The sequence below is a fragment of the Pongo abelii genome, chromosome 8 (assembly GCF_028885655.2).
Source record: "Pongo abelii isolate AG06213 chromosome 8, NHGRI_mPonAbe1-v2.0_pri, whole genome shotgun sequence".
Taxonomy (NCBI): Eukaryota; Metazoa; Chordata; class Mammalia; order Primates; family Hominidae; genus Pongo; species Pongo abelii.
Window position 1 is genome coordinate 54,858,331 of NC_071993.2, and position 23,746 is coordinate 54,882,076.

The window sequence follows — 23,746 nt, forward strand, 5'->3', positions numbered from 1 at the left end:
CAATAGCGGCGCGGAGGCGGGGGCCAGCCGAGGGGGCGTGGGGCTGCGGGACCTGGGCGCGCTCCGCTGCCCGCCAGCCCGCCTGCCGCCGCGAGCCCCGCCCGCCTGTCCTCTCGCGTCCTCTTCGCGCGGGTCCTGCCTCCGCGGCGGGAGACGAAAATGGAGCGGGGGAGGTGGGTGGCAAGTTCTGAAACACTTCGGCAAGGGTCGGACGGAGGTGTCTTTGCGGCCCGCCGCGCCCTGGCTGCCTCCGGGCCGGCGGGGAGCCGGGGAGAGCGCTTCTGCCGGCGGGTCCCCAAGCCTGCCCCGCGCCCATGGGGACCGTATTTTGCTTCTCGGTGGTTTCTTTGTGCTAACGTTCTAGGCGAACGCAGGCAGCAGCGCTGAAAAGGGCCGGGGTGGCCTGCAGCTCTGGGCTGCAAGGCAGAGCCCAGGCCCGTGGCTCGGGTGGGAGGTGTCCATCCAGCTTGGCCCGAGCTTCGGTGGTCAGCGCGCATTTCTCTTGAGGGTCACTCGGTGGTGACCTTTTGACTTTTTCACCCCACCCTCCCATCTCTTTGTCTCGCATTTGTGTTCCCGATTCAGAGATGGTAGAACCAAGTCCATTTTAAAGTACGCTGATGAACACTTTCCGTTTTTATTTCTGAAAGTTCCCCGCCTGGTCTTTACTGCGAATTTAATAACATGTTGACTACATGGCATTGTCCAGTGATTACTATTTTTACCTCTGAAATTCAGCGATCTTTCCAGTAGAATTCTGGTCCGTCAGTCCATTGTGTTTTGAGATAAGCATCCAGCAAGTACCTCCTTGGCAATTAGAACATCTGTTTTTTCATTCATTCATTCATTCACAGCTGTTTAGTACCGTACCCAGATGAAGAGGTTTGGTTTGAAGGTAAAGAAAAGTATCCTTTCATGGAAGAGGATGCTTTGACTGAAGTATAATAGATGGACCTTTAAATGAGACAATTACGTAAGTGATGTCTCTTAAGGAAGGTATGGTTATATTCTGGGTCATTTTTTAAGCAATGTATCTGGAAGTTCAAGTGTAATATTAGGAAGTAGAATTAGATTTGGTCTAAATATACAACAGCTTTTATTTATTTCTAAATTTTATTTTTTCCAGTCTTGCAGCCTTACAGTCATTTGTAATGGTTACCTCAGATTCCCCTGCTGTGGTTAACGTTAAACCTAGGAGGTCAGATGCTCTAAGTGAACATGTTTAGTGCTGTGCCCGACAAAAGCAAGCAATCAAAATGGGACTTCCTTGAGGGCAGGCCTGTCTTGCATCTGTTTCTCCACCACCTAGCCTGGAATATAGTAAGTGTTCAATGAAAGTCGGATTGATGAAAAGCTCTTTATAATTGATAATATTTAAAATCAAGCCTTAAAAAAAACCGTAATGTTCTCCATAAAGTTTTGGAAGCTTCATGCAACTGTCACTTCAGATGGCTAAATGGGCAGTTCTTGTACATTATCTGTTATGATGACATGGGCTTTTGAATCACGTGTAGGTCATTCACTGTCCTAAAATAAAATCTTGTCTAAATTTTTTTAAATATGATTAATAAAGTAGGTTGTGGAGTGTGTGTTTCTGTGTATGTGCTAGTTTATGTGTGTCTGTGTGAGTGCATGTACGTAATCCACACACAGGCACTCATAAACTGGTATTTCAGTAGGGGTCTAAAATGATTGCATTTATAATTTTGTGAATATTATTTGAAAGGTTTTTGGTGACTTATTTTGTGGAAAATTGAGGACAAAACCACATAAATGTTTATTAGAAATATTTCTGATATTTTAGAAATATTTACTTGAAATGTTTGGTTTTAAGTTCTAACTTGTATTAACACGATTGGTACAAAATATGAGCCTAAGACTCAAAATAATTGATTTATCGAAGTTAAAGCTCTTTTCCACTTACTAAATACAGTTTAGCGTTTGTTTTGGATTTGAAAGAATATGAAATGAGTGAACTAATTAATGAGTTTCTTATTATTTGCTGTGAAGTGGAAATGAAGAAATAAGAAAATGATACTTTTTTAAGATGAGGGTTGAAAATCTTTGAGATACCAAAGTTTTATTGCTTTACATAGTTAAGGTATGTCAGATTCTAGTAGGGGTTACTGACAATCCTTTGGCAGTAGCTCACAGGCTGTGTAAAGAACCAGAGTTGTGTTATTTTGTGTTCCAAATTGTTGGTTTTTAAAAATAGCTTTATTGCAATTTAATTGACATAAAATTCACCAGTTAGAGTGTATCTATTTCAGTGGTTTTTAGTATATTCACAATGTTGTGCATTGATCACCATCACCAATTCCAGAACATTGTCATCAACCCAAGAAGAAACATCATATCCATTAGCAGTCACTCTGAATTTCACTTCAAATTATGCTTTAAAGTAAGAGATATAGCATCGATTCTGTTAGTAAATATATTCCTTTAATAAGTGTGAAAAGGGCTCCTTTTAAATGTCCTGTCCTGGCAGAATAGGAAACTATATCCTTCATACTCTTTTACATCCTGGGGGAAATGCCATTTGGAAAGGAAATTAGTGCAAGAATAAATTGTATACAAATTAATGTGGTTAGAATCTTAACTATTTGCTCCGTGCCTGATATTATCAAAGTGACCTTGTGAGGATGAGATGTTCAATGAAACAACTTGAAGTAATTTGTTGTTAAATGACTAGTCCCCAACTATCCTAGTACTAAGAGGTTGTTGAATAGGAGCCTGCTTCTTGTTGGTCTGCTTTGCGAGCGGGTTGAATTTTGACATATTTGAGTCATCTACATGGTTGAGATGCTTTGTTGCACGAATAGAAATACAAAATAGTGTCTGACATTAGGATTCCAGTGCTCTAGCGGTCTCTGGTCAAGTCAGTGGTATGGGTAGTAGCTTTTCTGATTCATGTAGTCCAAGGAAGTCATTATAACCACATAGCTTTATATATGAATCATTTGCGTATGTCAGAGAACTGTGATGCTGATTGTCTTAATCATGAGCTCTTTACCTGAACATTTAGAAGCCTTGCATTCTTACTCTTAATGCAGGTTAAGTTGAACTTTGATTTCAGAAGTGAGTTGACTGAAAGGTAACAGGAGTATTGAAATGAGTTATCCTGTCATTCAGGTCAATAGGTGGAGCTAGAGCAATCCAGGAATCAGACCTAGGTTCATTTCTCAGTTCTGCCATCTGGACTTTGTCATCAAGTTCTGGAGCTTTAGGCAAATGCCTTAATGTTTTTGGCTTTAAAACTATAAACCGAGGCTGTCAGAACTTTTTTTTATAGAAGGCTTGTTTCTCAGATAGGTGGTTCTTGAGAAAACATACTAGGACAAAAAGAGCCCTTCTTGGGTGATAATCAGAAGCCTAAGTTAAGAACAGTAGTCAAAGTTAGGATTTTGTAATTTTCAGAAGCCAAAAAAATTGTTGAGTTGAATTTTTTCTTTAATATCCAGACTTAGAAAACAAATGGAAGTCTTCACCATAAGCTAGAGATTCTTGGAAAGGTAGGTTTTTATTTATTCCACAGCATCATGCCTTCTCATGAGACCCTATGCTCTCAGAGACTTTGTGGAAGACATAAAATGAGTTCATTATCCTCAGGAAGCTTATAATCAAGGATGAGACTGAAGGCATCTCTAAACAGTTAATTTATGCTCTTTTAAAAGGTATATGAAAGGGTTCCCGCCAAACAAAAGCCCACTTCACATCTCTGTGCAGGCCAAATTTCACTGAAATCCATTTTTTAAAATTGTGTGTGTATGTGTGTGTGTATGTGTGTGTATGTATGTGTATGGAGAGAGAGAGAGAGGAGACACCTTTTTGGAAAACTTAGTAGCTTCCATTCTTTTTCTTGGAGGTGGGTTATATCACAAATACAAGAGATACCTGTGTTTCCTGTTACCCTTTATTATATTTCAGATTTAGTTAAAATCTGCCATTCTTTAGAAAGTTAAGGAACTCAAACCTTACAATGATTGCTAGCGTGGGTTTTAAGGTCAGTCCTGAGTTCTAATCGTGCTCCAATCTAACTGTGATATAGGCTAGTTCAGGTTACATAACATATTTGGGTCTGTTTTATTGTCTGTCAAATGAGAATAATAATAGCACATAACCTCATAGGGCTGTGAGGTTTAAATAAGGCACTGGTGTGGTGGCTGGAATGCTAGATATATGTATTCAGGTAGTTTTTGCTATTGTTATCACTTATTTTTAACTTTGAACAAACATAAAATGCCAAGTAAACGTCAAACCAGTTTAATGCACATTCTAATGTGCACAGTTTAGTGTCCATTCTAATTCTCCAGAATATGCCATTTGTTTCACTCTGCATCTCTGGGGGGTTTATTTAACATTCGATCATCTCATGTAATCTGAATTGACTGAGATGATTTATATTAACATTTGGACCAGTAATCCTCTCTATCTTAAAATTTGGAAATGTTCCAAAAGCAAATATTGAAGGGAACATATTTGCCACTTTCACGATTTTTTGCCTTTTCCCACAGGAGAAAATTGCCTAAGCTTTCCTAGGTTTGTTATAGACATCTAAAGGAATGAGAATTTAGGAGCTATGAATAGCTTTATCATGTGACACATTTGAAGAAAATGGAATGCTGTTACATCTTTTAAATTTAGTGTTATTGGGATCTTTGATTCTGCGAAGATTGCAAATTTGTCAGAGACCTGGTAACCACAACAATTCATTGAGGCATGGAGTCCTCTTAAAAAATGAGGGAGATTATTTATTAGTACCACTTAGAAATATCATCTTTTCTGTATTTTCTGTGGTTTTCTAAGTCTTCTGTTTAGCGTTTCTATGGTTATAATGGTAGATTAAATTTCTTGTTCCTTCTCAAGAGCATCTACTATGAGATGACACTGGTTTTTACTTCGGCAGTATTTACTGAGCATTGCATTATACCAATCCAGGTATTCAGTGATGTGGGGGCCAAAGGAAATAGAAGTCAGTTTCTACCCTCAGTGAGCCGAGTATAATTTGATAGAAGATAAGGATTAACGTAAGCACATTTATGTCCTAACACAAGGAAGCAAATATTGTTAGTCATTTCATTAGGAATTTCTTTTGTCATTGGGGCATTTGGGGCCTTCCAAACCTTACATCTCTTGCCATGCCTTTGTACTCACTTGATAAACCTCAGAAAGCAAGATATCTTCTTTTCTGATTCCTGGTTTAAGTTGAGAGTGTGGTGCACATTAGTCAAAATCCAAATCATCAGAAAAGGCAAACCTTATGAATTCATTTTGGAATACAACAGGGTATCAAAATAAGTATATGAAAAATATGAAAAGCTGACAGTAGAAAAGATCTACTCAGGTACTAACCAGAGTTCTCAATCTCCTCTGTATTGAAGCTCTTATGATGTAAGGCTAGATCTATACTAGAAACACTTTTTAAAGTCTCTCTCCAGTATTGAGAAGTATAGGCCTCCAGTACTGCCTCTTGGTGCTGAGAGACTCAAGCCCGCCACCCACCATATTTCTGGGGAAACTAGAAATGAAAAACAGCCACACACAAGCACTTGCTTTGCTCGGCAGGAAACATCAAAACCATAAGATGTTATTTCCTAAAAGTCATTAATTGGGTGGAAAAATCACCATTTTCTGACTTGTTCCAGAAAGGATGGCTCTCTGATTTTCAGATGCCATTGGGTCAACCAAAGGTAAGATAAAGAAAAGCTACTGCTGTATGGATTTCTCTGTGACTTGAGAAAGGGTCACTTTTCAGTTAAACAAAAACCAAAGCATCTAACTTTGGCTGTTACTATTGAGAATTTAAAAGCGTTAATGTTTTAATTTGTTTACATTTTATATTTTGACTAAGTAGTAATGAATTCACTTTGACTCAAAATTCCAAAGATTTAAAAAGATAAAGAATCTCCTTTTCTACTCTCTGTAGCCACCTAGTTCTTCTGCCTGGAAACTGTTAAAATTCCCGTGAATACTTCCAAAGATAGTTTATATATGTGTAAGTATATAATCCTTTGTTCAAAATCCTTGGTCCAGATGTATTTTAGAATGAAAGCTTTTTTTGCAATTGTGGGAAGATAATGTAGCGCATCTACCATATTATCCAAAATCCCTAGTAAGAGGTTTTAGCCTCATAATTAAACACATTAACATTTCTGTGAAAAATACAGACATAGGCCAGGTGCGGTGGCTCACGCCTGTAATCTCAGCACTTTGGGAGGCCGAGGCGGGCGGATCACCTGAGGTCAGGAGTTTGAGACCAGTCTGGCCAACACAGTGAAACCCCGTCTATACTAAAAATACAAAAATTAGCTGGGCATGGTAGTGCATGCCTGTAATCCCAGCTACTTGGGAGGCTGAGGCAGAAGAATCTCTTGAATCTAGGAGGCGTAGGTTGCAATGAGCTGAGATCGTGCCACTACACTCTAGCCTGGGCGGCAGAGGTGAGACTCTGTCTCAAAAAACACCACCACCACCACCCAGAAATAATCAAAGACATTAATATTTTTATAAAAGCATAACAAATACAAGTAGGGCGAATAAAGATTATAAAATCTTATGCTACGTCTCGTCAGGTTTTGCCACCAAATACGTTTGTACTAAACTTATTTTAAAAACGTATTTTTCACAGCTTTATAGATTTTGGCTTTGCCAATGAAGGATAGGTGTCATACATATATACAGTACTGTATAGCCTCTGCTCTGCTTCCTCCCTTTTTATTTAGTCTAAGTTGTTGCATGCAATATGTATCATCTTTTGCTTTTTTGTTTTTTGCTTGTTGGTTTGTTTTTTGAGACGGAGTCTCACTCTTGTTGCCCAGGCTGGAGTGCAGTGACACAATCTTGGCTCACTGCCACCTCTGCCTCCGAGGTTCAAGCGATTCTCCTGCCTCAGCCTCCTGAGTAGCCAGGATTACAGGTGATCCACCTGCCTTGGCCTCCGAAGTGCTGGGATTACGAGTGTGAGCCACCGCACGTGGCCTGCTTTTTTGTTTTAATATAGCTGAGAGATTATTTTATATCAGTCATATCAGTATGTAAATGGCATGCTTTTTTAACATCTTTGTGGTATTCCAATTGTCTTACTCTGTTTGAGCTGCTATATCAAAATACCATAACTTGAGTGGTTTAAACAACAGAAATTTATTTCTCACAGTTCTGGAGGTTGGGAAGTTCAAGATTAGGCTACTTAGTCAATTGGGTTCCCTGGTGAGGGTCCTATTCCTGGCTTTATAGGTGGCTGGCTTCTGGATGTATCCTCACATGGCCTCTAAGAGCTCTAGTCTGTTCCTCATCCTATCATGGGGGCTCCACCCTCATGACCTAATATAGTCATGAGAGGCTTAGTTACCTCCTAAAGGTCTCTCCTCCAAATACTATCAAGTTAGAGGGTAGGGCTTCAACATATGAATTTGGAGGGACACAGACAGTCCATAACATCATTATATTGGTATACCATTTAACTCCTTTTTGATGCGTATTTAGGTAGTTTTCAGACTTTTGCTATCAAAAGCCAGGGTGCAGTGGATTACCTTGTGCATACGTCATGTTGCACTTAAATGCATAGGATAAATTTCCAGAGGTAGAGTTCTAGGCCAACGTATGTGCATTTGTAATTTTATGTGTTGCTGAAGTGTAGCCTGTAGAGGTTGTTGAACTTCCATTCCACCAGACTGTGTAAGGATGCCTGCTTCTTATTACCCTTAGACAGCTTTCATCTTTTAAGGGCTGTTTGTATTTTCTTTCTTTTGAACTGTCCTTGTCTTTGCATATTTTTCTATTGCTTTGTTGCTCATTTTCCTAGATTTGTAGGATTAATTTTACAAATTGGCTCCATGCTATTTTTTGGAAATGTTTTTCCCCAATTAGCTGTTTTCCATTCTATGGTAGGCTATTATGTATGGTTCCAACTTTATTTTCTTCACCAGATATCCATCCAGTTGTCCCTACACCATTTATTAAATAATCCATCTTTGTCTTAACTGATTTAAAATGCCACCTTTACCATTTACAAAATTTCCATGTGTATTTGGTACCATTGTTTCCATTGACCCATCCACCTGTTTGGGACCCAAGCCATCCTGTTTTTATTATTGTAGTTTATGCTGTGTTTTCTGCTAGGTCTAATTCCCTTTTATTTCTCTTCCTTTTCAGAAGTTTTTTTCTGGCTTCTATCTTATTTTATATGAACTTCTAAAAACAACCCATCTAGTCTAGTCTGTACCCCTCCTCTGCCAGTCTTTCTGTTGGAATCACTTTTTTTATTTTATTGTGGTAAAATTATGTACAGCTAGATGCACAAGCATTACAGTCCAATAAGTTTGCCTATGTATACACTTGTGCAATCCCAGATCAAAATACAGAACACTTCCATCACCCAGAACCTTTTCTTACATCCTTTTCAAATCACCTTGCTCCCCAATGATTGGCTTCTATTACATGGAATCAGTTTACTGTTAGGATTTCTTTGTATTTATAGAATAAGTGACAGCTTTATGATGTTGTACCTTTATATCCAAGAATAGGAAAAACAACCTTTTCATTTGTTGAAGTCTCATTTTGGGTTCCTGATAGCATTTTTAAACATTAAAATTTTTTTTTTGCTCTTTTATGTATTTAAGTTTTTTTTTTTTTTTCTGCCGGAAATGGCATCTTTTTTTCCACTTTTATCTTCTATCTGGTTATATATAAGAAAGCTTTTTATTTTGTATATTAGTTAATATTTTATATATTAAATAATAAGCCCCCTGTAGAATATTTATTATTTCTAATAGTTTTGTAGTTGAATTTTTTATTTTTCTTATGTCATGCCAGCTTTTTTGTTTCCATTGATTTTTACCTCCTCCCTCCCCCAACTTTTTATACTCCTATATTTTTTCTTATTGCATTTATAGTGGTGATTTTAGAAGATTATAGTTTTCCTCCATTATATGTAAAAGAAGAGCCAGAATATTTATCTGTTGCGTATTTAAAGGTTATCAATAATAATGAAATTAGGGAGGGATTATGGGAATACTTAAAGTAGTGTGAAGTTTCCTCTTTAAAGTTAATGTAACTTGAAATGAATTGTGGTTTTCAAAATGTTAAATGGACAAGTTGGGGATCATTTGATAGTGAATGTAGGATTAGCAGTTAACTGCCTTGTCTCTTATTTGATGATACAGTCATGTACCACATGGTGAGGTTTCGGTCCATGACAGACCACATATGTTACAGTGGTCACATAAAATTATACTATATTTTTACTCTATTTTTTCTGTGTTTAGATACACAAATACTTCCCGTTGTGTTACAGTTGCCTGCAGTATTCAGTACAGTAACATGCTGTACAGGTTCGTAGCCTAGGGTCAATAGGCTACACCATATTATAGCTTAGGTATGTTGTACTATCTAGGTTGGTGTAAGTAGATTCCATGATGTTTGCATAGTGACGAAATTGCCTAATGATGCATTTCTCAGAAGGTATCCCCGTCCTTAAGCAAGGCGTGACTGTACGTATAGGCTGCTTTCTATGTGCTTAGCACCCAGAGGCAGCTCCCAGAAATATAATTTAGTCTGGCGTCAGAGAGCATGCAGTCAAAGTAGAGGTCAAGATATGTAGAAGTATGAAGTGAATGAATGTAGACAGGAGGGTCTTAAGCTTGGAAAAATGCAAAAATCAAGTCAGGAAAGCACAGGAGTGAGAGGGTGCAAAGAGTGAGCTTGATTTGGCGACTGGGTTGGGGCAGGTCGCTCATCCTTATGAAATTATATGGTAGTTAGATACTTAGCTGAACTTTAGTAGAGATCTCATTGCTTAATGGGGATTAAATAGTTTATTTTCTGTCTCTTCTTCCCTTCCCCTGCTCCCACCAAAAAGCTGAGGCAGTTTTCTACTGAAGGACGCATACATTGTTAAGTAAGCTAGAAACAAAAAGTTAGAACCTCGGGAAAACAAGTATCCAGACTATCCTAATGGTGTAGGAGCTAATGCATATTTGGTGCCTATCATATACCAGGCACTGTTCTTGTGCTTTATGTATGTTAAATTGTTTAAACATCACACAGCAACCCTACAAGGTGGGCACTGTTACGCCCATTTTATACATGAGGAAACAGGCATAGAGAGATTATATGGGAAGTTGTTGGTGATCTTGTTGGACGGTTTTATTAAAGTGGGAAGAAAGAAGCCAAGTTGAAGATGGTTAAAAAACAATGAATGATTTTTCTTTTTAAAGACAGGGTCTCCCTCTGTTGCCCAGGCTGGAGTGCAGTGGTGTGATCATAGCTCACTGCAGCCTTAAACTGTTGGGTTCAAGTGAATCTTCCTGTCTCAGCCTGCAGCCTCCTGAGTAGCTGGGACTCGGCTGGCTAATTTTTAAGTTTTTTGTAAAGATGGGGTCTCACTGTGTTGCCTAGGCTGGTCTCAAACTCCTGGCCTCATGTGATCTTATCACCTCAGCCTCCCAAAGTGCTGGGATTATAGGCGTGAGCCATCACACCCAGCCCCTGAATGAAACACTTTGAAAAACAGTGAGAAATGAGCAAGTGCTGACACAGTGGGTGCAGACCACTCTTTTAAGATTATCTCTGAAGTGAACAAAGAAATGGGTTGGTGGATAAAGGAAATTGTGAGGCTCAGAAAATGAGTGAAAATGGCATTGCTGTATGTAGGAAAGGGGATGCAGAGTACGGGTAGAGAGTTTGGCCCTCAGTAGAGGAGAGAGCTTTTCCATCTAACAGGAGGAAATGCAGAAAAGTTGTGTGCCCTTGCGAGGAAGTTTGGAAGTTGGAAGGTGAAGGCCTGTTCTCCTGGCTTTCATCTTCTCTTGTGGTTTCTGTTTGCTCAATGAAGCATGAGATTCATGCGGGCAGAAAGGGATGGGAGTTTGGGGAATTTGAAGCAGTTTGCCAAGAAGTATTGATTGTTCATTTAAGGTTTAAAATCTTGAATTTAAAGTGATATCAGTCAGCCTGGTTTTGTGACCCCTTCCCCCCAGCATTATTTAGCCGTTACAGGCACAGATTAAGGCAGGTAGTTGGATTTACCCAGGGTGAGATTTTGCCAGGTGTATTAGAGTTCTCCAGAGAAACAGCAAATCGGAGTTATAGACAGATAGACTGAGATTTTAAGGCATTTGTTTTTGTGAGGGCTGGCAAGTCTGAAATCTGTAGGGCCGGCAGGAAATTCTTGGTCAGGAGTTAATACTGCAGCCTTGAGGCAGAATTTTGTTTTTCTCAGGGAAACTTGTTTTTGCTATTAAAGCCTTATAAAGTGATTGGATGAGGCCTACCCACGGTATCAAGGATCAGCTCCTGTACTTAAACTTGACTGTTTGTAGATATTAATCACATCTACAAAATACCTTCACATCAACTACGTTAGTGTTTGAATAACTGGGTACTACAGCCTAGCCAAATTGACACTTAAAACTATCACACCAGATCAGTACAAAAGAAGGAAAGGGGGACAAGGGAAATAAGGACCTTTTAACTAGAATGCTTATTGTGGGGTGGTGGTTGAGTGTGTAACTGGCCACAGGGTTTGAGTAAGTTAACTTGAAAGATTGAATGCCATGGTCAGAGTGGAATACCTGAAAGAGAGATTTCACAAGTATGATAATTATTGACATTAATAATGCTCAGGTTAACTTTGGGTGTGGGCTTCTGAGGTGGAATTCAGAGACAAGTCCTGAACGTGAGGAGGCCAATGAGTTAGAGTCTGAGGTATTAAAAAAGGGTCAGTCTGCATGCATGGTGAAATCAGCAACTAGTGAGGGGAGTAAGGGTACGTACTGTAAACCAGTTGTAATGTCCTCAATGAATAAGGAAGAATTGGAGGGAGGATAGACGATGACAAGAAAGGTTAAAGGTAGTGTAACAGGCTAAGTTTGCTTGTCACAAATTGGGAATTTCAGAAGGCCAAGTAAAGGAATTAGGAGGATGAAGAATTGAGTCAAATGGAGGACGTACACAGCAGTGTGGCAGTGAGAATTCAGGGAATAATAGATAACCAGGGAGAGCTGGATTTTTTCTGGTGACCATAAGTAGGGATGTGAGGTATGAGAGGATTAGTCCTGATACAGGAGATGGTGGTTATCACTTTTAGTGTTGTAGGACTCGGTGGCAGTGCTTTCAGATTGTTACTCATGACCCATTAGTAGGTTATAGAATTTTAGGAGATCACAATTTCTGTTATGTTTTTAAAAGAAATGAAATAGAAAATACCATAGTGTGTCATGTGTAATAAGGGACTAAGAATTTTTTAACGGTTTTCTTGAGATATAATTCACATACCATTATAGTTATCTATTTGAAATATACAGCTCACAGCTTTTTTAGTATATTCCTGGAATAACGGAGCCATCATCACAACCTAACTTTAGAACATGTTTGTCACCCCAGAAAGTAACCTCATACTCACTAGCAGTCACTCCCCATTTCTTCACACACACCCCCTCCTCTCCCTGGCCCTAAACAGCCTCTTACCTACTTTCTTCTCTATAGTTTTGCTCATTCTGGCTATCTCTTTTTTATTTTTTTGAGATGACGTCTTGCTCTGTCTCCCAGGCTGGAGTGCAGTGGCGTGATCCTGGCTCTCTACAGCCTCTGCCTCCTAGGTTCAAGCAATTCTCCTGCCTCAGCCTCCCGAGTAGCTGTGATTACAGGTGCCTGCCACTAGGCCTGGCTAATTTTTTTGTATTTTTAGTAGAAACAGGGTTTCACCATGTTGGCCAGGCTGGTCTTGAACTCCTTACCTCAAGTGATCTGCCCGCTTCAGCCTCCAAAAGTGCTGGAATTACAGGTGTCAGCCACTGCACCCAGCGCATTCTGGATATCTCATATAAGTGGAATCATACACTGCGATCTTTTGTGACTGGCTTATTTCACTTAGCATGTTGTTTTTAAGGTTCATGTATCATGTGTCGGTACTTCATTTGTTTTTGTTTTTTTTTCTTTTCTTTTTTTTTTTTTTGAGACAGAGTTTCACCCTTGTTGCCCAGGCTGGAGTGCAATGACGTGATCTTGGCTCACTGCAACCTCTGCCTTCCTGGTTCAAGTGATTCTCCTGCCTCAGCCTCCCTAGTAGTTGGGATTACAGGCGCATGCCACCACAGCCAGCTTATTTTGTATTTTTGGTAGAGATAGGGTTTCTCCATGTTGGTCAGGCTGGTGTCGAACTCCTGACCTCAGGTGATCCCCCACCTCGGCCTCCCAAGTGCTGGGATTTCAAGCATGAGCCACTGCTCGGCCTTTTTTTTTTTTTTTTTTTTTTTTTTAATTGGATCAGGTCTTGCTCTGTCACCCTATTACCCAAGCTGGAGTGCAGTGCCATGATCGTGGCTCACTACAGCCTCAAACTCCTGGGCTCAAGCAATCCTCCTGCCTCGGCCTCTTGAGCAACTGGGACCACAGGCACATGCCACCACACCTGGCTAATTTTAAATTTTTTGTAGAGGCAGGCTCTCCCTTTGTTTCCCAGGCTGGTCTTGAACTCCTGGGCTCAAGTGATCCTCTCACCTTGAGCTCCCAAAGTGCTGCTGAGATTAGAGGCATGAACCACAGTGCCTGACCTTCATTTCTTTTTATGGTCAAATATTATTTGGTTGTACGATATGCTACATTTTATTTACCTACACTTCATTTGATGGGCATTTGGATTGTTTCCACTTTTTGGCTATAGTAAGTAATATAGTACACAAGTTATGAATATGAACATTCGTACACAAGTTTTTTTGTGTTGTATGTTTTCATTTCTCTTGGGTATGTATCCAAGAGTGGAATTGCTGGGTCATATGGGTAACTCTGTGCTTATTATTTTGAAGAACTGCCAAACGGTTTTTCAAAGTGGCTGCACCATTTTACATTTCCACCAGCAAGGTGTGAAGATTCCAAATTCTCCACATCCTATTCAAGCTTGTTATTGTCTGTCTTGAAAATAGCCATCCTGATGAGTGTGAAGTGGTATCCCATTGTGATTTTAAATTGCATTTCCCTGATAGCTAATGATATTGAACATCGTTTCATGTGCTTCTTGGCCACTTTTATATCTTCTGGAGAAATATTTCAGATTCTTTGCCTATTTTAAAAATTGAGTTATTTATCTTTTTATTATGTTGTAAGAGTGTTTTTTTTTGTTTGTTTGTTTGTTTTAAGAGATGGGAGTCTTGCTCTGTCACCCATCCTGGAGTGCAGTGATGCAACCTGGGCTCACTGCAGCCTCAAACTCTTGCACTCAAATGATCCTCCCTTCCCAGCCTCACAAGTAGCTAGGACCACAGGTGTGCCGTGCTAATTTTTAAAATTTTTTGCAGAGATGGGGTCTCACTCTGCTGCCCAGGTGCTGTAACTCCTGGGCTCAAGTGATCCTCCCACCTTGGCCTCCAAAAGTGCTGGGATTACGAACATGAGCTTCCTTGCCTGGCCAAAGAGTTCTTTATATATTATAGATACAAGTTGCTTAACAGATGTATGGTTTATAAATATTTTCTCCTGTTTTGGAGGTAGTCTTTTTACTTTCTTGATGGCATCATTTGTAGCACAAAAAGTTTTAATTTCAGTAAAGAAATCCAATGTATTTGTTTTTCCCTTGTGCTTTTGGAATCTTTTATAAGAAGCCAATGCTTAACTCAGGGTCATGAAGACAACCTCTGCATTTTCTTCTGAGTTTTATAGTTTTAGCTCTTACATTTAGGTCTGTGATCCATTTTGAGTTAATTTTATGGTGTATGGTATAAGGAAGGCGTATGAGGTAATTCTTCTGCATATAGACATGCAGTTGTCCTAGCTCCATTTGTTGAAAATACTATTCTTTCTTACCAAATTGTCTTGGGCATTCTTGAAAAAAAGGCAGATTTATTTCTGGACTCTGAATTCTATTCCATTGATCTGTGTGTCTATTCTTAGGTTCCCACAGTGTGTTGATTACTGTAGTTCAGAATTTTTTGAAAGTTGTGTTTCCCATAGATGTGTGAGTATATTTATATATAGATAGACACAGAGGTGTGTGTGTAATAGGTTATGTTGGAAAATGTTGGAAAACCTATGGTGTCTCCCCATTAGAGTTCACTTGCTTGTGGCAACTTAGTGGAGTATGTTCCCTCTCAGGTAATATACAGAGAAGACAGGTTAGAGGGTCTGTCTGTGAGTGTATGAATTCCTTTTAGATTGGATGACTGATTTTTCTTACTTCAGTAAAGTTTTCAAGTGCATGTGGACTGAAGGGCAGTAAGGAGGGCATAGAACAGCTATGGGAATTCCTAAAAAGAATTCATCAGAGATGAATGTAAGGATTATGGAGTGAAGTATTTGAAATTTTGAAGTTAGCAGGGTTTTGTACTGTGCCAGTCTTTCATGATTCTCCAAAAAAAAAAAAAAAAAAAAACTTTTTTGAATATATTAAGCATGTCTGTGTCGAATAACTTAAGACATTATATAAGGAAAATTATATAGATAATTTAAGGTTTGGGAATGATGCTATCTCCTTCTAGAGAGGATTTTTGTTGACTTTTGGCAGGAGGCAAGCTAGTGGCACTAGCAATCCCGAATCATCTTAATCCAGTCAGAGACTATGATGTTTCAAAACTGGGTTCCGGAGTCTACGAAGGCTGGTCTATTTTATGTTTTATTTACTTCTAGATACGACCCCTTGGAGTCCTAGCATAAAGCCAGGGGTGTTATCAGCCCCACATGCCCCCACCCCCACACTTTCTTGGGCCCTTAACTCCAATATTTAATCCTCTCTAGTCATGTAAATCTATTGCAAGTTCAAGCTCAGCTTCTCAGTCACCTCTTTGGAATTGGCAGATCCCTTCAGGAGGAGAAATGGCCACGGATGCCAGACTCCCTTATGAGCTTTTCCTTACTCTCCCAGATCTTGGTCTTCATGCTTTTTCACTACCTTGGCACTCTGATGCCCTCAAACAGGTTTTTTGGTTTTGATTTTTAAAACATTTTTTTTTTCCTGGGGACTTGGGCAGGTGTCCAGTTTTTCTAGTTGCTCCCAGTAAGATAATTGGTTTGAATTATCTGGTTCACCATTTTAAGGAAAGTGATTTGTTAGGTTGATCAAGATTTATGTCATAAGAGTCTCTGTTTGAAATTGTAGTATATGTGGTTTCAGTTTTTCCTGAGGGTAAGATTTTGGGTACCAGTTTCTACAGATTATAGAAATTATTAGAAAAGGGGGAAATAGCCTTAGGAATAGAAATGGGAGGGAAAATGGCAGGGAAAACTAGATATTTTTGCAAAGTTTGGGAAAGATAAAGGTATAGGGTAACATTTTCATGTCTATTAGGAGTGTAAAAGGGCAGTCATGTATCAAAGGAGCTGACATATTTGTTGTAATGATATTGTCATAATTAAAAGGCTGTAGAATCTAGGTATTATGGGGGTGGCTTTGAGAAGTATCTACTTAGTTGTGTTGAATAAAATTTTTAAATTTCGCAGAGAAACCCTAGGATACTGAGTCATTAATTGAAGGAGTCAACTTTGGGGCTGGACTTATGGTTGTGTCTTACAGCAGTATAAATCTGCGCAGCCAGTAGTATGTAAGGGATTGCAGAAAGAATTTAATTTCATAGAACCCATTATTAATATGAGAGATACAAAATGATACTGATTTTGATTTAGCATGCCATCTTCATTTATGTATGAAAATAAATGTAAGGTCTTAAAGAGTTTTTGTTTTTGATTCTCTAAACTATTCCCATACTTCTTAAATTTCAAAATCACAAAGTTTTCCATCCATCTTAAATGTTATTGAGGAAAAATGGTATATCTTTAATAGCCCCTTCTTCTCTTAAGAAAATGATAGATACTGGGTGTATTTCAGAAGGTTTTATCAGCAGAGTTTTGGTTGATATTTTACACTTTTTGAGGATAGGAATTGTTTAGTAAAATGATGCCCTCTCTTTTTTGGCGCCATCTTCCAGTATATGTGTCATAGGAACCTAGTTTAAGATCAGTGTGTTTCTTTGTTACACCTGTCAGTAGAATCGGCTATTACTGTTTTTTGGTTCCTTACAACTGAACATTTTGGTCACCATCCTCACCCACTTTTTAAAGTGACTTCATTCTCCCACATCACTCCCAACTGAAGAATGTTCAGACATACACATTGAAAGAATATTACGGTAAACACCTGTATACTTCATTTGGATATTGTAGTTGTTAGCTTTTTTGTCATATTCGTTTATGTCTCTCCTAAAAGTAAACACGTTCTCTTACATATGTCATACTTAAGCCCTTAATATCTAGTTCATATTCAAGTTTTGCTAATTATTCCCCCAAAAGGTCAGTTTGTGCTGCAACCAGGTACTGTGATATCTCACCTAGTTTCCATAGCTCTTGTGAAGGTGTTTTCGTGCATGGATGGTGTTCAAATTGATGTTTCTGTTAGGGGACAATCACTGGAGAGTCCTATTCTTCCATCTTGTTCCGCCCCTCTCCTCCAAAAAGGTCAACTTGTAATTGGTTTTTTCAAACCAATATTCAGTTTATGAACTACATTTGATTGTTGTTGCTTTAGTCACTTTTAACATACAACAGTTGTCCTGTTTTCTTTTTTTTTTTTTTTTTTTTTTAACACTCATGATATTGGCTTCTTGAAGAGACCAGGCCATTTGTCATATAGAATGTTTCCCATATTTTGGATTTGTCTGATTGTTTTCTTGTAGCAATTAACTTTTATCTCAATTCCCACTGTGTTTCCTGAAGTAGAAGATTGAGCCTAAAGGCTGGATTATAGTTAGTTTTTTTTGGCTTAGTTACTCCTGTGTACATTATATTGACTCATAACACAGGCATCAGGTGGTTTGCCTAAAGTGTGATCATTTGGTGTTAAGGTGGTATTCACCAGATCTATCCATTATAACAACGGGTTTCCCCTTGACAATCAGCAGATCAGTGAGATGACATTTTGGTTCCCTTTGAATATCCTGTTTTCCAGCAGCCTTTTACCTATGTGTTGAGTGTCTCTTGGTGAGCTTTGAATCAGTTATTTCATTTGGGCTCGCAAATGGTGTTTTTTTGTTTTTGTTTTTTTGTTTTTCTAACCGTATCCTCCTTATTTTTATTTTTATTTTTATTTTTTGAGATGGAGTCTTGCTGTGTCACCCAGGCTGGAGTGCAGTGGCACAATCTCTGGTCACTGCAACCTCCACCTCCTGGGTTCAAGCGATTCTCTCACCTCTGCCTCCCGAGTAGCTGAGACTACAGGCACACACCACCGTGCCTGGCTAATTTTCATATTTTTAGTAGAGACGGGGTTTCACCATATTGGCCAGGCTGGTCTCGAACTCCTGACCTCAAGTGATCTGCCCACCTTGGCCTCCCACCTATCATCCTTCTTGATCAATTAATATTAACTAGCTTTCCTCTGTTAAGAAGACCTTTCCCTCTTGTCAACTGGGATTGAACTACAGTTCTTCCTAACAAGATGAGATAAATGTTTATTTCTCTTTAATATACCAACTCTTTAACATACCAATTTTGAAAATTTAACCAATTTGGAGTAGTCATCTTCAAAAAGTGGCACATAACTTTCAGTCTCTCTGTATCACAGGGATTTTTGTTTTTTTCAGAAGTTTTATGATCATTTCAGTCATTCTTTTTAAAATAGTCTTCATTTGTAGAAGTTTTAGTTTTACAGAAAAATTGAGTATATACTACAGTTTCCATATACCCCAGACCCAATTTCTCCTATAATTAACATCGTATGTTTGCATGGCACATTTATTACGATTAGTGAAAATTATTGGTACATTATTAACTAAAATCCATAGCTTATTCAGCTTTTCTTAGTTTTTAGCTAGTGTTTTTGTTTTGTTTTTACAAGATCCCATCTGGAATACCACATTACATTTTGTTGTCATATCTCCTTAGGATTTCTTGGCTGTGAGTTTCTCAGATATTCCTTTTTTTGATGACCTTGACTGCTCAAATATTTTGTGGGATACCGTTTTATTGGAATTTGATGTTTTTCTCATTTTTAGACTGGCCTTATGGGTTTCTAGAAGGAAAATCACAGAGGTAAAGCATCATTTCATCACATCCTGTCAAGGGTATGTACTGTTAACATAATTTATGACTTGATTTTTACTTTGATCACCTGGCTGAGGTAATGTTTGTCTGATTTTTCCATTGTAAAGTTACTCTTTTTTCCTCCTTTTCATACTGTACTACTGGGGAAAGGTGACCATGCACAGCCCACACTTTAGGGAGTTATGTCCTGCTTCTTGACGGCAGAGTATCTACATAAATTATTAATATTTGGAATCCTTCTGTGCAGGAGATTTTTATTTTCTCCCATTTAGTAATTTATTCTGTCGTTTATATCAGTATGGACTCATGGTTGCTTATTTTATACTTTGGGTTATAGTCCAATACTATTAATACTTAATTTTGCTACTCACATTGTTTCAGATTTGGCCATTGGGAACCCCTTTAGTTAGCTCCTGTGCCTTTGACGTACTTCCATCAGTGTGGGTGTTTTTTGAGCACTTCCTTTCTGGCACTGCAGGATGCTCCCAGCTCATCTTGTATGTTTTCTACCCTAGTCCTGGGATCAGCCATTTCTCTAAGGAGCACTGTTTCCTTTAATTAGAAAATGATATTAGAAACAAAGATCTAGGTGCGCTTGTTGCTACTGGGATGTTGTTTTTTAGGTACTCTCAGCAGATAGAGCAAAGAAATATATTCATATATTAGAAATATCTGTATATCTATGTGTCTAGAGAGACACATATAAGTATTTAACATTATATATCAATATTTATATGTGCATAAATATTTGTAACCATCTGTATCTATATAAGCTAAACATGAATTCTTAATGTCTTCAACTCTAATCTATTACCATATGGATCATTCCTGGTCCTCCCCTTAGTGACCAGTAAATTTCCTCCAGTAGCAGGAAACCTGCCTCCCAGCACACACCATGTATTTACTTAGTTGTTCAATTCCAACCTAGGTCTTATAGCAGTATCAGAATTGTTAACTCACACCCGGTGGAAACAGCTGTATCAAGTAGGAGGGTTTTTTGTTTGTTTTTTGTTGTTCAATTCTTCAGAAATTTCTAAGTAGACAATCATGTCATCTGCAAACAAAAACAGTTTTATTTCTTCTCCCCCCTCCATCTGTATGCCTTTTCTTCCCTTTTATTGTCTTATTGCAGTATTTAGGACTTTAGGTATGATGTTGAATAGGAGTAATGGGAGGAGACATTTTTGCCTTGTTCTTGGGGGGAAAGTAGTTTTTCACCATTAAGTACTATGTTCACTGTAGAGGGTGTTTTGAGGGGAGTAGAGTAGATTTTTTTAAAAAATCAAATTGAGGGCCAGGCGCGGTGGCTCACGCCTGTAATCCCAGCACTTTGGGAGGCCGAGGCGGGCAGATCACGAGGTCAGGAGATCGAGACCATCCTGGCTAACATGGTGAAACCCCGTCTCTACTAAAAATACAAAAAATTAGCCAGGCAAGGTGACGGGCGCCTGTAGTCCCAGCTACTCGGGAGGCTGAGGCAAGAGAATGGCGTGAACCCCAGGGGGCGGAGACTGCAGTGAGCCGAGATCGCGCCACTGCACTCCAGCCTGGGCGACAGCGAGACTCTGTCTCAAAAAAAAATCAAATTGAGGAAATTCTTCTCCATTCTTGGTTTTCTGACCGTTTTCATCATGAGTGGTGTTAGATTTTGTCAGATGCTTTGTCTGCATCCATTGATATGACCATTTGATTTATCTTCATTAGCCTGTTGATGTGGTGGATTAGGGTTACATTAGTAGATTTTAGAACCAGACTTGCATACCTGGGATAAATCTCTCCTGGTTATGGTGAATAATTCCTTTTCTACATTATTGGATTCAGTTTACTAATATTTTGTTGAGGATTTTTGTTACCTGTGTTCATGAAAGATACTGGTCTGTAGCTTTCTTTTCTTACAATCTCTTTTTTTTTTATTATTAATATTAGAGTAATGCTGCTCTTTTAGAATAAGTCAGGAAATGTTCCTTCTGTTTTTATTTTCTGCAAGAGATTGTAGAGAATTGGTATCACTTTTTTCCTTAAATGTTTGGAAGAATTCACCGGTAAAACTGTTCGGGCCTGGTGTTTTCTGTTTTAAAAGGTTAATAACTGTTGATTCAATTGTTTAATAGATACAGATCTATTCAGATTATTGATTCAGTTTCTTTAATAGTTACAGGTTTGTTCAGGTTATCTGTTTCTCTTTGTGAGAACTTTGGTAGATTGTGTCTTTCACAGAATATTGGCTCATTTCATCTTACTAAATTTTTGGTGTACAGAGTTGTTCATAGTATTCCTTTGTTGTACTTTTAATGTACTTGGGATAAGTAATGATGACCCCTCTTCCATTTGTTACATTAGTAATTTGTGCCTTCTCTCTTTTTCTTCTTTTGTTTTTTTTTTTGAGACAGAGTCTCACTGTCACCCAGGCTGGAATGCAGTGGTGCGATCTTGGCTCACTGCAACCTCAACCTCCTGGGTTCAAGCGATTTTCCTGCCTCAGCCTTCCAAGTAGCTGGGATTACAGGCACATGCCGCCATGCCCAGCTAATTTTTGTATTTTTTAGTAGAAACGGGGATTTCACCATGTTGGCCAGGGTGGTCTCGAACTTCTTGATTAGTCTGGCTAGAGGTTTAACAGTTTTATTTATATTTTCAATGAGCCAGCTTTTTTTTTCTTTCTGTTTTCCTGTTTTTAATTTCATTGATTTTGACTGTAATTCTTTTTTTTCTTCTGCTCACTTTAGGTGTTATTCTTCTTGATGATCAGTTGTCTCACATTTGGCCAGTGAGAGTCTCGAGGTGGCTGCTGTGTCCATTTTGATCTGACCTGGTTGATCGTTGAGTGCTTCCTTGCTTTCTGGCAGGATAAAATGTATTTCAACCTGTACTTATCTTGCCTTAACCTGGGACACTCCATTTCTTTAGGAAGTTGGCTTCAGTCTTAATTTTATGTGATTGCTCACTTCTTTCATCTAAAGTTTAAACAGATTTGCCACATTGAGATCAGCACTTTTGCCTTTTTTTGGTAGTCAACAAGAGCAACTGAGTTGTCCTGTTGATGCTAGTATTTAATGTGTCTTAAAACTTGCCTTAAAAACAGAACATTTTCCTGTTCAATTTATATAAGCAAAAAGACACTTTAACTGTATCCAGCCAAACTCTTCTGTGGCATCTCTGAAAGTAATTTTTACTTTACCAGTTTGTACTTTTGCTAAGGGGTAGTTGAAAACCACACCTTTTTAAGAAGTTCAGAAATTGAGGATGTGTATTCTGAATTAATCTAATTTGGTTTTTCTGCATCTCTACAGTTGTTTCATTACTTAGTAAAGCGTTTGAACTTTAGCTTCAGGATTTTTCTTTTACTTTTAACAAATATTATGTGCCAATACTTACAAATAATAACTCATTTAATTATTTTAACCTTGCTGGTAGATACGGTTATTCTCCTCTCTCCCTCATAGATGGGAAAACTCAGGCAAGATGAAGTTAAGTAACTTGCGCAGGGTCATACATGAGTGGCAGGGCCAGAGTCTGAATCCAGACAGTCGGCTCCAGACGCCAAACTCCCAGCCCCTCTTTCCTCTGCTAGTTATGTCAAAAAAGTTGTTTGTGATTCTGCATCTTGCTTTCCCCTTCTCTTGTTAATTATAGTATAATGGGTGTCACTCGTATTACCATAAGCCTTAGTATGGCATTGCGAGCACCAGTTAATTAAGCAATAACGTTTTGAGATTCCTAATTGGAAGAATTCAGAGTGGTGTATTGCTTTGAGTTAGCTGGCCCTTTGCCGCAACTCTGGCCATGAGACAACGTTATCATGAATAGTGATAATGTGTAAAAAGATGAGGCCTCCTTTTTTTAAAAAAAATATTAAATTCATTTAGAGTATGAATTTTAAAGTAGTGTAGTCAGTGATGATATAAGATCAAAGAATAAGTGAAAACATTTCATAAGGCACAGAGAGCTAAATGTGTGTAACTATTTTATTGGTGTACATACTGCTGGAACTATAGAGGAAGAATCATTATTTTATGGGAAGAACATATGTTACTGGAAATCCTAGATTCTTAGATCACAATTCTAAATTCCAGTTCTTTGATGTGTTAACATAGGGTCCATTGCATCCTATTTACTGGTTTATTTTTATCCTTGCTCTGCTTCTTCATAATTGTAATTAACTAAAACCTTCTGGTTCCCCAAGGTCAGGGCATACTCTTTTTGAAAATAATATTAACTACTGCTGATGAGAGGAAGAGAGCAACAGGAAGCATTTAAAAAAAATTTTTTTAAACTAACGGCAAATATAAAATATTTAGGAAAAAGGTAAAGATTAAAAGTACCTATAATCTAGGTAGTAATATTTTGGTGTATTTCTTTTTATGTATTTTGTGCACATGTGAGAGAGATCTATATACATGGGTACACACATGTATAATTTGTAGGGATACAAAAATCATATTAGCTTATGTTAATTGAGGACTAGAGTACTGATAACTGCTTTTATTTGATTAAAGTCTGGGAAATAGATTTTGTTTAAAAGAAATGTATTCTTAATAGAGAAATAATTTTTATAAAATAAGAGATTTGCAGCATTGCTTTTTTCATATAAGTATGCTAAGACTACCATCTCTTTAACAGGAAGGAGTTTTAAACTTTAACTTAGTAGGAAGATGTTTCAGGGGTTCTCTGAAGTCAAGAATGTTTTCATATAATACTAGAAGTGTTATTTGCCTTTTTCATGTCT

The 23,746-nt window shown here is 38.3% G+C and overlaps 1 protein-coding gene across 44 annotated transcripts in view; it reads left to right on the top strand.

Annotated features, from left to right (window-relative positions):
- Window positions 1-23,746, top strand: part of MAPK8 (mitogen-activated protein kinase 8) — a 129,510-nt gene that overhangs the window by 490 nt on the left and 105,274 nt on the right. For 7 of the 44 annotated variants that reach the window (XM_054522271.2, XM_054522283.1, XM_054522298.1 and 4 more), the window contains exons 2-4: window positions 1,127-1,320; window positions 5,927-5,995; window positions 18,972-19,040. The exons of 4 other annotated variants lie outside the window; for them this stretch is intronic. The gene's annotated coding sequence lies outside the window, so the exon portion shown is untranslated. Of the gene's footprint in view, window positions 1-38; window positions 174-199; window positions 974-1,126; window positions 1,321-5,926; window positions 5,996-18,971; window positions 19,041-21,746; window positions 21,875-23,746 lie in introns of those variants that run through there. 33 more of the 44 variants (XM_054522290.2, XM_024253789.3, XM_024253798.2 and 30 more) reach the window with 16 other exon arrangements.